Source organism: Choloepus didactylus, chromosome 4 (genome assembly GCF_015220235.1).
Source record: "Choloepus didactylus isolate mChoDid1 chromosome 4, mChoDid1.pri, whole genome shotgun sequence".
Taxonomy (NCBI): domain Eukaryota; kingdom Metazoa; phylum Chordata; class Mammalia; order Pilosa; family Megalonychidae; genus Choloepus; species Choloepus didactylus.
In genome coordinates, this window is record NC_051310.1 from 126,623,354 (window position 1) to 126,640,901 (window position 17,548).

The 17,548-nt window shown below is 39.6% G+C and overlaps 1 pseudogene; it reads right to left on the minus strand.

Annotated features, from left to right (window-relative positions):
* Nucleotides 1–10,185: 10,185 nt before the first annotated feature.
* The window catches only part of LOC119532789, a 30,342-nt pseudogene continuing 22,979 nt past the window's right edge, over nt 10,186–17,548 (minus strand).

The following is a 17,548-nucleotide window of genomic DNA, read 5'->3' on the forward strand; positions in this document are numbered from 1 at the left end:
AAAAAGAACTTTGTTCTAAACCAGCTGAAAAGCCTGTTATGCTTTAGAAAACATGGCATCAGTGTTCAATTATATGTAGGATACGAGGGAAAATGACTAGGAAAGTGTCCCGGCCTGCGGGACGATCAACGGAAGCTCCAAGTCCTGTGAAGGAAGAATGGTATGGGACAAGAGACACGAAGAATGACAGCAAGACAGGTTTCTGATCAAGCTGCAAAATTTTATTGAAGAGGCAGGGTATATATACTCTAAGGGTGGAGGGAGTGGCTAGTAAGGACGGGTGGCGATCTAGGATTGGCTGCTGCTGTTGCTAGGGTGGAAGGCAGATGTAGAGGGATTGGCGGTTGCTGTTGCTGGGGGTCTGGGATTGGTGGTAACTGTTGCTAGGGTGGATGGCCAATGGGCGGCTACTGTTTAGGCTCGAACTAGCTACTGCTTAGGCGGGAACTACTGTTACTTCCTTGAAGAAGGCTAATTATAGCTTAGGCTGTTCTTGCATCAGCCCTGGCGGCCATGTTGCATGTCACCGGTATCACTGAAGGTGAATATTATATATGCTACCTTAATTGTCCCCAACAGGAAAGGATGACTCCAAGGCACCTGCCTTAAGAGTCTAGGAGCCACCACTTTTTTTTTTTTTTAATCTTCATTTTATTGAGATATATTCACATACCACGCAGTCATACAAAACAAATCGTACTTTCGATTGTTTACAGTACCATTACATAGTTGTACATTCATCACCTAAATCAATCCCTGACACCTTCATTAGCACACACACAAAAATAACAAGAATAATAATTAGAGTGAAAAAGAGCAATTGAAGTAAAAAAGAACACTGGGTACCTTTGTCTGTTTGTTTCCTTCCCCTATTTTTCTACTCATCCATCCATAAACTAGACAAAGTGGAGTGTGGTCCTTATGGCTTTCCCAATCCCCTTGTCACCCCTCATAAGCTACATTTTTATACAACTGTCTTCGAGATTCATGGGTTCTGGGTTGTAGTTTGATAGTTTCAGGTATCCACCACCAGCTACCCCAATTCTTTAGAACCTAAAAAGGGTTGTCTAAAGTGTGCGTAAGAGTGCCCACCAGAGTGACCTCTCGGCTCCTTTTGGAATCTCTCTGCCACTGAAGCTTATTTCATTTCCTTTCACATCCCCCTTTTGGTCAAGAAGATGTTCTCCGTCCCACGATGCCGGGTCTACATTCCTCCCCGGGAGTCGTATTCCACGTTGCCAGGGAGATTCACTCCCCTGGGTGTCTGATCCCACGTAGGGGGGAGGGCAGTGATTTCACCTTTCAAGTTGGCTTAGCCAGAGAGAGAGGGCCACTCTGAGCAACAAAGAGGCATTCGGGAGGAGGCTCTTAGGCACAACCATAGGGAGGCCTAGCCTCTCCTTTGCAGCAACCGTCTTCCCAAGGGTAAAACCTGTGGTAGAGGGCTCAACCCATCAAACCACCAGTCCCCTATGTCTGGGAGCCACCACTTTTAAAAAAGCGAGAGACTACAGGAGAAGAAAATTTGGGGGGTAAAAAGGATTGACTCAATCTGAGAGATTCTTAAGTTTAATGGGGTAATGGAACATTCAAGTGGAAATATCCAAAGGACTGGAGGTGCTTCTGCCATAATGTATATCAAAATCACCTGGGAAACCTTTTAAACTACATCTAGGAAATTCATAAGGGGCCCAAGATGTCTCTGGTTTTAACAAATTCCCCTAGATGATTCAGATGGTTGGAAAAGTTCAGGAAGAACGCCTGTTAGGACATGAGGCCTTAGTGGAAAGACATTTAGTGTATAATTGGAAAGCTCACTGTGTCTAAGCAGGGTTGCTGGCTGACTCTGTGATGGAATCTGGGTTTTCCAAGAGGTCTTTACTCACGAATATACTCCTCCCTCATTAACCGAATTTCTGTGCTTCAATATACATATTGAATATATTGTATATATAAAGACACAACAGTTAATTAAAGGCATCGAATCTTTAAAAGTTCCCTTAAAATTCACCAAAATAACAAGAGTGGTTGTCTCTGGAAGTGAGCACTTCAGGCAGGATTCATAGTTGCAAGCAGAAAAAAACAACAACAAAACAACTCTAGTTGATTTAAACTAAAAAAGGGATTTATTAAAAAAGGATGTTAGATAGTTCATAAAATCATAAGGATGGCAGGGGCACAAAGGCTTAAGATACCAGCTCAGGAAGCCCAGAGCTATGTTCAAAATCACCTCATTGACCCAGTGAAGTCCCCACCAACACAGCCATTTTCCAGAAACCACCCCAGTTTGTTGAAAGGCATATATGTACAGATCCAAGAAACTCTACAAGCCCCAATAGCCCCAATGTCCTGGGCAATGACCAGCGTCCCTAGTACCTCTGACACGGCTGCTTCAGAAGCCAGAGGTGACACCACTCGGCTGCAGCACCTCCTACCAGGTGGAGCCTTTTCTCCCCCTGCTTTCTTTTCCTCGTCTTCAGATCCCAGCCTGTGGCACAGCCTCGGTCATGTGCCACCCCTAGCCCCACCCCAGCCCTCTAAGGGGAAAGTTGGGAAAACAGGCATCTCATCTCTACAGTGAGGAAGGTGCAGATGAAGGACAGCAGCAAAGAATGAAAAATGTTTATAACAGTAATATTTTAAGTGATGTGTTCATATTCTTTATGATTTTGCATGTGTTCTACATTTTCTACCATGAATAGTATTATATACCCAGAAAAAAAATAAAAATTGACTTCTCATCATGGAGTTCCTTTTCGTTCTTTTTCATTCCTACTTTTACCATGTCTGGTATCGCTTCCCCCACCTAGTGGAGAAAAGAGGAAATGCATGAGTCAATGACGCTTTTTTTGTCTTCTGATCTTTCTGGAGGAGTAAACTTCACAGATGAGTAAACTGAGGCTGAGATAAGAGACATGATTTACCAAAGTCACATATAAAGTTAATGGTAGAGCTACCCCTCTAATCCAGATATCTTTATTTAGGCTTCTATTTTTCCACTCTCACAGTCTATAAAAGGCAGCATTATGGCATGATTGGTGGAAGATGGGCCTTCAGAATTGCCTGCCTCAACCCCCTAGTTTTTTTAATAGAGAGGAAGAATGAGATATGGCTACAATAGTAAGCTGCATTCAGCAGTCAACACCAGTGTTCATCTTCAGTGAAAATAAATTTGGGAGGAAGTGTAGTTCAGAGATTAAGGGTCCAAACTCTCTGAAACAAAACTTCCTGGATTTGAATTCCAGTCCCAACATATGCAGGCTGGGTGAACTCAGGCAAATAACTTAATGTCTCTTTAGTACAGTTTTCCCATTTGTAAAATGGGAACAACAATAGCAGTTTCCACAGAGGTTGTTAGAAAAGGACTTAATATTTATAAAAAACATAGAACAATACCTGGCAACTTGAAAGCACTAAACAAATCTTTACAAAATAAAACTGAGTAAGATATAGGGTAGAGGTCTCACTTCATACTGAGCTAAATTTTGCTGAACCTCCAAAAAAGAATTCAATGACTGACTCTTAACTTCTGATAATGGTGAAGTGACTTGGATACCAGACTACCTATAGATAAAAAATTTTTAATTTCAACAAGATATTTAAGAAGAAAAACTATTTGAAGGCAACCAAAAGCAGGTAGAAACTGGATGGGCATTGTGATGCTTAGGTTCATGTGTCAACTTGGCCAGGCTATGGTGTCCAGATGTCTGGTCAAGCAAGCACTGGCCTAACCCTTACTGCAAGGACATTTGTGGCTGATTAATGAACCAGAAGGCTGGTTTATTAAATCATCAGTCAGTTGGGTGCAGCTGTGACTGACTGCATCAACGAAGGGTGTGTCTTCCACAATGAGGGAATTCAATCAGCTGGATTTAATCCAATCAGTTGAAGACATTTAAGTGAAACAGATAGAAGACCTTCACTTCTTCCTTGGCTAACCAGCAAAGCATTTCCTGAGGAGTTCATCAAAGTTGCCAGTTCGTTTCTGAGGAGTTCATTGAACACATTAATTGAAGTTGTCAGTTTGCTGCCTGCCCTGTGAAATTTGGACTCGTGCATACTCACAGTTGTGTGAGACACTTTTATAAAATCTTCTATTTATAGACATCTCTTGTTGATTCTATTTCCCTAGAGAACCCTAACTAATACAGGAATCTACCCTGGAAAAACAGGCATTACTCGTGGTGAGATTGGAGAATTTGCAACTTTTGCCTGAGGATAAATCTCCAATCTGCACAGTAGCTCAAGGCAGCAGAAAGTCAAAGCCTTTCTGGTTTGTAGTTTAAGAGGCCAGAGTTCAGGGCTTGGAGAGCAGCTAAGGGAGAGTTTGGAATGGAAGGATCCATAGGATCCATATAAGGGATGAGTCCTAAAATATGTAACATTTCCAAATTGGCCTGAATTTTTGGCTGACCATTAAACTAATATTCCCAGGGGAGTTCCCAGAGGAACTAATAAACAAACAAACAAACCAACCAACAAATAAATGGAAGTTGCAGCTGAAAACTAAAAGATCTGAGAGAAATGTCAGCTACTGACTCCAGAGGAGAGACAGAATATAGCATTTGAGTTCAGCCAAATTTACTGTCAAATAGAAGAAAAGTCACTCTTCTGTGTGTCTACTATGCATTATTTTAAATATCAAATATCCAATCAAAATTCAGCCAACATGCAAAAAAAAAAAAAAAAAAAAAAAAAAACCAGAAATATTTTGACCTATGCTTAACATATGTGGCCAGCAATAGGGAGGGAAAGTAAGATGGTGCTGAAATCGCTGGGTAGCCATAGAGAAAAAATAATGAATGTCAACTCAACCTCATGCCATACAAAAAGTTAATCTGAAATGGATTATTGTTCTAAATGTATGAACTAAAATTAGAAAGCCTTTAAAAGAAAATATAGGAGAATATATTTGTTATGTGGTGTGGGAAAAAGTAAACATTTCATAGGCAGAACCCAGACAGTAATAACCATAACAGAAAAAAATGATAAGTTAGACTTCATCAACATTTAAACTTCTAGTCATCAAAAGACATTATTTAAAAATGAATAGACCCAAGAAGAACAGATATGCTATTTAATGTTCTGGGGATGCCCAGGAATGACTATGGTCTGTTAATTTCTGATGGATATAGTAGGAGCAAGTTCACAGAAATGTTGCTATATTATGTAACTTCCTTGGGGTAAAGTAGGAACAGGTTGGAAGTAAAGCAGTTATCTTAGGTTAGTTGTCTTTTTCTTACTCCCTTGTTATGGTCTCTTTGAAATGTTCTTTTATTGTATGTTTTTGTTTTTTGTTTTTTGTTTGTTTTTTTGTTTTGTTTTGTTTTTAATTTTTTTTTCCATGCAGTTGATTTAAAAAGGAAGAACAGGTTAAAAAAAAAAACCAGGAAAAAAATATGTAGTGCCCCCTTGAGGAGCCTGTGGAGAATGCAGGGGTATTCGCCTACCCCACCTCCATGGTTGCTAACATGACCACAGACATAGGGAACTGGTGGTTTGATGGGTTGAGCCCTCTACCGTAGGTTTTACCCTTGGGAAGACAGTTGCTGCAATGGAGAGGCTAGGCCTCCCTATAATTGTGCCTAAGAGCCTCCTCCCGAATGCCTCTTTGTTGCTCAGATGTGGCCCTCTCTCTCTAGCTAAGCCAACTTGAAAGGTGAAATCACTGCCCTCCCCACTACGTGGGATCAGACACCCAGGGGAGTGAATCTCCCTGGCAACGTGGAATATGACTCCCGGGGAGGAATGTAGACCTGGCATCGTGGGACGGAGAACATCTTCTTAACCAAAAGGGGGATGTGAAAGGAAATGAAATAAGCTTCAGTGGCAGAGAGATTCCAAAAGGAGCCGAGAGGTCACTCTGGTGGGCACTCCTATGCACAATTTAGACAACCCTTTTTAGGTTCTAAAGAATTGGGGTAGCTGGTGGTGGATACCTGAAACTATCAAACTACAACCCAGAACCCATGAATCTCGAAGACAATTGTATAAAAATGTAGTTTTTGAGGGGTGACAATGGGATTGGGAAAACCATAAGGACCACACTCCCCTTTGTCTAGTTTATGGATGGATGAGTAGAAAAATAGGGGAAGGAAACAAACAAACAAACAGACAAAGGTACCCAGTGTTCTTTCTTACTTCAATTGCTCTTTTTCACTTTAATTATTATTCTTATTATTTTTGTGTGTGTGCTAATGAAGGTGTCAGGGATTGATTCAGGTGATGAATGTACCACTATGTAATGGTACTGTGAACAATCAAATGTACGATTTGTTTTGTGTAAAAAAAAAAAAATGAATAGACAAACTTAGAGTCATAGAAAAGAATTAAGGACTAGTCTTCATGGGATAGAAATATAAACAAAATACAGCCTCTGTCATTTCCTCTTGTTTTGTACTCAAATCAATCTTCTACACATTTGCCAAGTGATCTGACAAAATTGCACCTCTGACTATGTTTCTTGCCTAATTTATAAACACACAAGCACACACATCCACAAACACACAAGATCTCTGATGCATAAGTAGACAAATATTTGAGTGGCATACAATAATAAAGAATTTAGAAATAAATACAAATTCCAATGGGACTTATATATATATATTAATAAAAATATTATTACAAATGGTAGAATTTCAAGATTGTCCAAAAAAGACATATTATTTAATAGTGTTGAGGCAACTGGCTAGTCTTTGGGAAAATCAAGGGGAAATGATGGATTGCTGTGTTGGGTTTTAGAGCAAAAAGATCACTGTATTAATTCATACAAAATTTTTAAAAAGAAATATAAAAATAATATAAGAAAACATAGGAACCCAAAACACAAGATAAATAAATAGAATTTTTGCACAGAAACAAAGCTAAAGAAAAATGATAAACAGGGGAAAATATTTGCAAACAGTGTAAGGACTACTTTCCCAATATACAAACAGATTGGATCTTGGGTACATAATTGGAGATCCACAGAATCAGTTGAAGACTGATCGAATAAATAAATATAGTGGGGATAATGGGAGCCTGGTATTCCACTATTGGAGAAGGACGTTACAAATTTAAAATGGGAAAAAACCAGAGTTAACATGGTATATATGGATTCATTACTGGAGATACTGTAATGAAACAGATACAGATGCAATGTATGTATGTGTGCCCACATATATATACTCCCTAGCTCTGTCCTTTTAGAGGGTCTGGGGGAAGTGAACTTCCATCAGTGAGCACACTTAGTGCCCAGACCTCGGCTTCCTAATACCATTCTCAACTATAAGGAATCAATGTTCCTTCAAGAAATGGCTGATTCCAGGAATGGGACAGGGAAAATACAAGAGAAACTTGGAATACCTTTTATGTTAGTAGTAATGAAGTGCTCAAAAAAATGATGGGGAGCATGTCAAAAGGACACAGAAGCAGCTTATATCAGTGCCCATTGGAAAAATCAGGGAAAATATGTGTTGAAATAAATACTGATAGTCTCATTGAATAAAATAGAAAATTATGATTCCATACTAATATAAATAGGGAAATGAATACTTCTTTTTAAATATTTTTTAGTGGTTAGCTTAGAGCCTGAAATATACATTTACAACCAAAGTCCACTTTTAAACAGCACTATACTGCTTCATGGGTAGTGCAGTTAACCTTACAACAGAGAAAATCCCAAATCCTTCCTCCCTTCCCTTATGGTTATACTGACATTCACTTCACTTATGCATATGCTGTAATTACCCAATACATTGTTTCTTTTATTACTTTTACAGTTAACTCATATCAATTAAGCATAGGAAAAATAATAGATTTTATTTTAGCTTCATTTATTCCTTCTCCAATGTTCTTTCTTTCTTTCTGTAGATCCAAGTTTTTTACTTACGTAACTTTCTCTTTGAAAAATTCCTTTTAACATTTCTTGCAAGACAGGTCTACTGGCAATAAATTTCCTCAATTGTTTTGTTTGTCTAGAGAAGGCTTTATTTTACTTTTCACTTTTAAAGTATAATTTTGCTGGATATAGAATTCTAGGAATTCTTGGTTAGGCCTTTTTTTTTTTCTTTCAACACTAAATATTTCTTTCTATTCTCTTCCTTCTTGCATGGTTTCTGACATGAAGTCTGATGCAATTCTTATCCTTGCTCCTCTGTAAGTGAGGTATTTTTTCTCCTCTGGCTTCTTTCAAGATTCTATCTTTGTCTTCAGTTTTTCTACAGTTTGAATTTGATAAGCCAAACTGTAGATTTTTTAGTAATTATCCTGTTTGGTGTTCTCTGAGTTTCCTGGATCTGTGGTTTTGGAAAATTCTCAAATATTATCACTTCAAATATTTCTTCTGTTCCTTTCTCTCTTTCTTTTTCTTCTGGTAATCCATTTACAAGTTTGTTACACCTTTTGTGATGGATATTCTGTTCTGCTTCTTTCAATCTTCTTTCTCTTTGCTGGTTCAGTTTGGGAAATGTCTATTGACATAAGTTCAAGTTCACTGATTGTTTCCTCAGCTGTGGCCAGTCTAACTGATGAGACACTCTGCATTTCTGTTACAGTGCTCTTACTCTCTAGCATTTCCTTTGGAGTCTTTCTTAGAGTTTCCATCTCTCTGCTTATATTACCTGTCTGTTCTTATATGTTGTCTACTTTTTCCATTAAAGCCCCTAACACATTAATCATAGTTATTCTAAATTTGCTCTCTGACAATTCCAGAATCTTTATCATATCTGAGTCTGGTTCTGATGTCCCTACAGATTGTGTTTTTTTCTCACCTTTTACCATGCCTTGCAATTTTTTGTTGAAAATTGGATGTGATGTATTGGGGAATAGGAACTGAGGTAAATAAGCCCTTAATGTGAGGTTTTACGTTAACATGACTATGGCCTGAGCTGTGTTTAAAGTTTGCTGTAGCTATGGATGCCAGAGCCCTCAGTTTCTTCCAGTGTTCCTGTTTTATTTTGTTTTCCCCTTTGCTGCTTTTTTTTTTTTTAATGTTTCATTACTTTATAAATTCACACCCTCTATAAAATCACCATTAAAATTCACTGACTTCCCAATTTTAGAAAGCTCCAGCATGGCACAGAGTTAAGGACCTCAAGGTGAGTTTCAGGATGGGCTAACACTGACATTACTCACTGCCTAGCACAAGCACTAAGTTCTGTTTAGTCCTGTCTGAGAAGAGAGGACTTCACCCACGAGTACTGTCACTCCATAACTAAACAGGAAACAAGGGCTTCTCTTGAAGGTTTTGGCACTCTGTTCCCAGGAAGGGTGTCTGATTGGTAGAGGCGGCAAGAACAGTGAGTGATCCATGGTGTCTGGACACCTAGATGGGCCGACAGAAACCCTGTCCAGGCCAGGACCCGGAAACCACAAACAAAGAGCTGCTGTCAGCCAGCGGGTCTCCATCCCAGCATGGCAGCACAGCCCATCCCCTCATTTCCAACCTCAATCCAAAGCCCAAACAGAATAGAAGTTTTGGAGAGGGAAGAGGGGAAGTTGACACAGGTGAAGGCTGTGCTGCTTCCCAAAGACCTGTTAGGCCACACCTCACAATACAGAGTGAGGATAATGATCCCACTTAGGAATTGAATGGCACTCTTTGAGGGAAGAGTGGAGCTTCTTGGGAAAATTCAGGATGCCTACCCCAAAACTTTAACTCAAGAATACAGAAGCCACACCAGTATGCAGGTGTATTCCCCTCTTAAAAATCTAGATGGATATTTTGATTATCAAACTCCACATAAAAACTTTTTTAAAATTGTAACTGCTTATTATAGTGCACATGTTAAGCAGACTTTAAAAGAAACCCGACATCTTAAATGGGTTAAGCAATCATGTATAACCATCATCACAGAACATGGTCAATGCTGTTGTTTTCTGTGATATCTGAGGTTAAACATGGAACCAAATTGTGTGTTTCACACAACACAAAACCAAACTGCATGTACCTCTACAAGTTTATGCAAAAGCCCTGATATATCTATAGTTGACCTCTCAGAGCCTGTATATTCCACCAAAGATAAAAGCAGCAACTTCTCTATTTCAGTAAAATTATGGGCAGAAATCATATGATGTAAATTAGAGGTCTTTCCATAAAGTTTAAGATTTAGAAGAATGGAAGACAAAAACATGAAATTCACATAAAGCCAAAATAATTGCACATTCGTCTTGAACGCCGTGAAACCCTGAGATGAACTGTAGTCCCTAAACATGTATACTTGGAGCCAGATTCATGAAGATACTTTGGTGCACTTGGAACTGACTCATCAACAACTTCCTGCTGTATTCATAGGCCAAAAATAGAGCCCCATTGGCAGGGAATGCGCAGATCACAGTAGGCTTCAGTCCAGAACATAGTGCTATTATTCCTTCATTTTCATTGAAACTCACAAAGGTTCCAAGAAACCCTGTTTTCCAGCCATGGAAAGAACCTGAATTCTGGATTTGATACAATCCACTAGGTATACCACCAGCCAGAGGCAAATTCCACCAACTCTGCCACTGAACGTCAAAGGGACAGGGCCTAGTTCATCTTTTGATCTCCTTGATGCAAAAAACTACTGGCTCAGTTCATAGCCACCGAAGAAGCAGAAATAGTCCACCGATACTCCTTGAAGTAAAGTGCTGGAGAGACTGTGGTAGAAGCCCAAGGGGCCATCCTTTGTGAGGATGCTCTTCACAACAGACCTTTTGGTGATCTTTCCTGATGTCTCCATCTTGAATGTGGTCTGCAGGCAGCACTTTACGAGCTCAGTGGGGCAGAGCACTAGCGAGGCAAAGGCAGAGGCCGAGGAGCTGGCGATGACATTCTGCAGGTCACTCAGCTTTGTCTGCTTGTCCAATCCAACCACCTTCCTCATGACCTGCTGGCACATGAAGAGGACAGGGTTCTCGGCAATGTTGGTGATCAGCATGGGGCTCGTCCCCTTGTAGATGCCCCGGAAGCCCAGCTGGGAGTAGGTCTTGAGGCCTGTACAGGTCAGGAAACATCTGCATCTTCACTTTCATCCAGTCAAAGGTCTACCCAGTCAGCACACATGCTGTGCCCCCTGCAGCCCCTGCTGTGCGGCCAATGGCAGCTTGGATAACAGGATTGGACTTCACATTCTCCCACTAGTCGGCTAGTTTCCCTTGCAACTCTGTTAGTTGTAATCTATTGTTATACTAGAGACCTGTTGATGTGGTAGTAAGTTGGGGATGGGGGGGCACCATTCTATAATCTTATGTTTAAATCTTAGTCTTTTTGGGGGCTCAAGTACCCGAGCTGTAACCTTCAGAAAAGTTTCATTTTCCTTTTTTTTTTTTCCTCCCCTTAGTTGAGGCATGAATGATAAAAGGGCTTGAGGTGGCTAATTGCTAAATAGAATTCTGGTAAAGTGATTTCCCTTGGAGGATAGGCCTTTTTATGGAGAACACTCTGGGTATATTCCTCAGCGTTACTTTTCCCCTCCTCTGCCCAAAACATGAGGGGATTTTTCTCAGCTCTTCACAAGGAGAACCTAGTGGGGTTTGTAGGAGATAAAAGTTGGGGAATCCCTTAAGACTTGGCCCCCAAGAATTTCCCATTCTCAAGCTAGTCCACACTTATCCTCCAACAATTTGTCAAAATTGCCATCTAAGTGTTCTTATTAGTTTATGGCTCAAGCAACTTCTGCTCCAAGTAAGCAGCTCTTGGCTGTGATTCTGTGCTTTAGCCTGTCTCTCCATATTTGGGGGGGTAGTGGCTTGCCCTATGACCCCAATTCTTTGATAAGTCTAAGAAAAGTCATTGCTTTTCAGTTTGCTTAGCTTTTTTCTTGTTGTAAGGACAGAAGTGAAACATGTCTACATGCTACATTCTACAATTATCACCTCTCCAGTCTCATTCCAACCTTCTTAGTTTTCAAATCTCCTCCAAAACTCCACTCCCCATTAAGATGTTATTCCCATCTTAATTCCACCAAAGAATCCAATACCCAACCTAGACATCCTGGTCAATGAATGCATGGAAGCTCAAACCTCAAATGACCTCCTCTATTTACTTCTTTCCTTATCCCCTCTCACATTCTGTTATTGTCCCATAAATGAATACACATGGCCTGCTCTAAGTGTATACACAATAATAATTTGTCCCTCTTCACTACCTAGCAATTCTATTTGACTTCTTGATCAGTGGTCCCCAATTTTTACTCCACGTTGAAATCACCTATGGTCTTGTTAAAATGCAATTCTCATTCACTAGGTCTGGAATGGGCCTAACATTCCACATTTCTGAGAGCTCCCAAGTGAGGTGTATGCTGCTGGTCCAGACTACACTTTTAGAAGGAAGGCTGTACTTTGCAGGGGTTATATGCTCCCAAGAGGGATATTCCAGACATACACCTTTATCTTTAATCTCACTCTCCTTTTACCTCTATTCTTATGCTTGAGGATCTTTCTGCTTACCTTGCCTAAAACAAAATATTGATAATATCACATGCAGGCTTGCTCAATCGTACACTACTACCCTTTTGACAATAAGAAAAATGTTACATCATGTGGTGATTTTAAAACATGTTACAAGTCGTTTGACATTTAACCCATCGAAAGGCCAAAAGGGAGGGCCAATTCTCATTTTCTTTTACATAAGTCAGCCTTAGAAACTCACCTCAAAAGAGTAAAAACTAAAGGAAGTGATGTTGAGTGATTTCCAAGACTAGGTTATAAAGAGATACAAAGAGAGCCGAACAGAAGCTTCGCTTGTGCCTTTGGAATCCTGATTCATTATGTAAAAAGTCTGCTATAAAGGAGAGGCTAAACCTGATTATAATTGTGCCTAAGAGGCTCCTCCTGTATGGCTCTTTGTTGCTCAGATGTGGCCCCCTCTCTCTCTAGCTAAGCCAACTCGGCAGGTGGGACCTGACTCCCAGGGGTGTAAATCTCCCTGGCAACACACGGTATGACTCCTGGGGAGGAATCTGGACCCGGCATCGTGGGATTGAGAACATCTTCTTGACCAAAAGGGGGATGTGAAATAAAACAAAATAAAGTCTTAGTGGCTTAAGAGATTCCAAATGGAGTCGAGAGGTCACTCTGGTGGACATTCTTACATATTATATAGAGAACCCATTTTAGGCTTTAATGTATTGGAATAGCTAGAAGTAAATACCTGAAACCATCAAACTCCAACCCAGTAACCTTGACTCTTGAAGACAATTGTATAACAATATAGCTTACAAGGGGTGACAGTGTGACTGCAGAAACCTTGTGGATCACACTCCCTATATCCAGTGTATGGATGGATGAGTAGAAAAATGGGGACAAAAACTAAATGAAAAATAGGGTGGGATGGGAGGGATGATTTGGGTGTTCATTTTTACTTTTATTTTTTTATTCTTATTCTTTCTGACATAAGGAAAATGTTCAAAAATAGATTGGGGTGATGAATGCACAACTATATGGTGGTACTGTGAACAGCTGATTGTACACCATGGATGATTGTATGGTATGTGAATATATCTCAATAAATCTGAATTTAGTTATTAAAAAAACATAATATGGGGAGCTCTGTACTTTCTGCATGATTTTTCTGTAAACCTACAATTGCTCTAATTTTTTTTAAAATTAAATATAATACAACATGAAAAAAGAAAAAAAAAGCAAGGAAGTAATCAAATGGAGTTGAAAGGTCACTCTGGAGATTATTCTTCTGCATTATACAGATGTCCCTTTTTAGTTTTTAGTGTATTATAATAACTAGAAGGAAACTGTTGAACTGCAGCCCAGTAACCTTGATTCTTGAAGATGATTGTATAACTATATAGCTTATACTGTGTAATCATGTGATTTTGAAAACCTTATGGCTCCCATTCCCCTTATCCAGTATATGGACAGATGAGTAGAAAAATGGGGACAAAAATTAAATGAATAATATTGGTGGTGGGGGGATGGGATGTTTGGGGTATTCTTTCTTACTTTTATTTTTAATCTTTTTTGTATTTTTTTGGAGTAATGAAAATGTTCAAAAATTGATTGTGGTGATGAATGCACAAGTGTATTATGGTACTGTGAACAATTGACTGTACACTGTGGATGATTGCATGGTATGTGACTATATTTCAATAAGACTGAATTAAAAAAAAAAAAAGTCTGCTACCCTGAACTGCTATGCTGTTAGAGAACACATAGATACAGAAACACCTGCAAACCCCTAGATGACCCAGGCCAGTTTTCTGATTCCTTCTAGCCCAAAGCACCAGACAAGGCCTTCAGATGATTAAAACACCAGTCACTGCCTGGAAGTAACTGCATGAGTGATCTAGAGCCAGAACCTCCCAGTTGAGCCAGAGTCAGTCCACAGAACTATAAAATATAATAATAAACTATGGTTAATGTTTCAAGTTTTGATGTGGTTTGTTGTGCAGCCAAAGATAACTGGAATATATCACATTTCCCCTTTGCCCTGACTGCTGCTTTTTCCTTTCTAAACCCTGGTTTCTTTTTCTGTTTATTAACTTTCATTCCTGGGTCCTTTGTAAACTACCTCAAGCTCTTTTAGAAAATAGACAAGGTATAAATAAACAAAGCCTGTTTGTCACCTGTTTGCCTCTACATTCTCATGTGTCACTTTCTTTCTTTCATTCTTTCATGTTGTCTCAGAGAAAAATAAATGTCCTTATTTCTTTTCCTTGTTCCAGTATCTTAATCTTTTGCCACCTTGTCTCCTTGCCATCCGGTTTTAAATAAGTATAAAGCTCTTCTATCTTGAAAAAACCTTTTCTCTTTCACAACTACTATGTTTATTACCTTCTTTTCATAGTCAATCTTCCGGAGAATGCTTCACTTCTATTTTATTGAGGCTCAAACTGAGTTTGCACTTGTATAACAGTGTGTGAATTTCAACAGCTCCTACAAAGTAAACATGAGGCTAAGGTTGGTGTTCCAATTTAATATGGAAGAATGTCGGTAGAGTGCTTCTATTGTTACGCATAAAAAACATTCCTTGGTCATGTTCGAAACACCTCTTTAATTATTGTACGTATCTACAGTGGACATTTTTTGCCCATCTATCTTTTAGCAATTTGTGAAAACATATTTTTTCAAAATATTGTTAATTACATCTCCAGCATTCATTCATGTACACATAATACCATAAATCTTCCACTATATGGTCTAGTGGATAATCCTTGCAAAACAAAAGCCTGGCTATGACAGGTGTTCTAGTTTGCTAATGCTGCCAGAATGCAAAACACCAGAAATGGATTGGCTTTTATAAAAGGAGTTTATTTACAGTTACAGTCTTAAGGCCATAAAGTATCCAAGATAATGCATAAACAATCGGGTACTTTCACTGGAGGTTGGCCAATGGTGTCCAGAAAACCTCTATTAGTTGGGAAGGCATGTGGCTGGTGTCTGCTCCAGAGTTCTAGTTTCAAAATGGCTTTCTCCTGGGACGTTCCTCTCTAGGCTTCAGCTTCTCTCCAAAATGTGACTCCCAGTTGCTCTTGGGGCATTTGTCCTCTCTTAGCTTCTCTGGAGCAAAAGTCTGTTTTCAAAGGCCGTCTCCAAAACGTTTCTGTAAGCTTCAGCTCCTCTCTCAGCTTATGTGCATTCTTCAGTGTCCTTCTTGGCTGTAGCTCCTCTTCAAAATGTCACTCACAGCTGCACTGAGTTCCTTCTGTTTCTCAGCTCGTTCACCCTGAATGTGTGAGGTAACACCTCCATGGAAATTATCCAATCAAAGTCATCACCCACAGTTGGGTGGGGCACATCTTCATGGTAACACTCAAAGAATTACAATCTAATCAACACTGATACATCTGCCCACACAAGATTACATCAAAGATAATGGGGTTTTGGGGGACATAATACATTCAAACTGTCACAACAGGAAAAGTGACATTTCTCATTAATATTTCATTATATTTTAAGTATGATAATGCCATAAATCCTTCCTCTTTGACACTGTGTCCTAATGTACACCAAGTTAATCTCTCTTCATGCTTTTTATAGCAACATCAGTCTCTGGGGTTGATGAGCACTAATAAAGAGTGCTGGTTGGGGACACAAGCTTGTTTCTGAGTGGAGAAGGGGGCATCTGTGGCAAACTAGATCCAGAGCCAGAAGCATATTTTACAACATCTATGGGAATGGATGTAGTGGGTTTCAACAAGAATGTCAGACCATACACTCTGCATCTAATGAGTGTTGTCCTTTAGCATCTTACTTTGAGAAGCTGATTATTTATTCCAAAGTTCTATTTTTCAAATTACCAATTCTCTCCTTAAAACCATTCAGTGGTTACTTATTCCCCTCAGATAAAGCCCAAACTCCTTGGCCTGGTGTGTAAGATCTGCCTTAACCAGTGTGATCTTTGCCTCTGTTTTAGTTTGCTAACGTTGCTGAAATGCAATATACCAGAAATGGGATGGCTTTTAACAATAGAGATTTTTAGTTTACAAGCTCACAGTTCTGAGGCCATGAAAATGTCCAAATCAAGGCATCAGCAGGTCATCCAGCGATCCTGGACTCCTCTGTCACATGGCAAGGCACGTGGCTGCATGTGCTGGTTCTTCTCTCCTGGGTTTCGTTGCGTTCAGCTTCTGGCTGCTCCGGAGAGACTTTCTGAGCTTCTGATCATGTCCTTCTCTCTTAGCGTCTCCAGGACTTTTTTCTCCATCTTCTTTCTATCTTTTATCCTCTTATAAAGGACTCCTTAATCCAGTAGGAGGACTAAGACCCACCTTCGATGAGGTCTGTTGCTTCTCAACTTAAGATCCTCCCCACCAAAAGATCATACTTACAGTTGATCCACACCCACAAGAATGGATTAAATGGATTAAATTTAAGAACATGATCTTTTCTGGGGTACATAACAAGCTTCCAACCATTACAGCCTCCTTATCTACTTCATCCTCATTTCCCAAATTTCAGGCAGGCTTATTCTGTTTCTACCACATTGTGCTTTTCCACAAATGCAACACATTCCCTTTCATACCCAAGCTTTGCAGATGCAGTTCCCTCTGTCTAGATTTTCCTCTCCTATTTTTACCCCCATTGGTGTGATTATCACCCGTCACCTTATCAGTTCTCAGCTGGGTTGTCAACCCTCCAGAAAGCCTTTCTGACTGCTCTTGTCTATAAGTGCCCTTTTTCTATGTTCCTAAAGCACCACATGATATCACTAGAACCACCATACTAAACTTGATTTCTTACACGTCTACCTTCCCTATGGAGTCCCTTTGAGGGCTCCTTGAGGAAAGGACCAAGTTTTTTCTTTCAATATTATATTGTCTGCACCTCAGAACTTAACACAATCAAGTGCAGGATACACTTGCAATGAATGTTATAAATTGAATGAGAACTGCATGTTCATTCTTTTCAGTATCTTAGAAACAGCACATTTTATGCCTTCTAAGGTAGACTTGATTTTCTGAAGTAGTTAGAAGTTATTTCGATTAACCAGAATAATTAAAGAGAATTATCAAGTTTAATAAAGCATTTTGCAGGGGAAAAGCAATATCACCCACTCCCCACCCCACCCAAAATCCATTACAATTACAGAATAATGCGGACTGATTCATAGTGCAGGCAGAAGGCTTGGAAATTC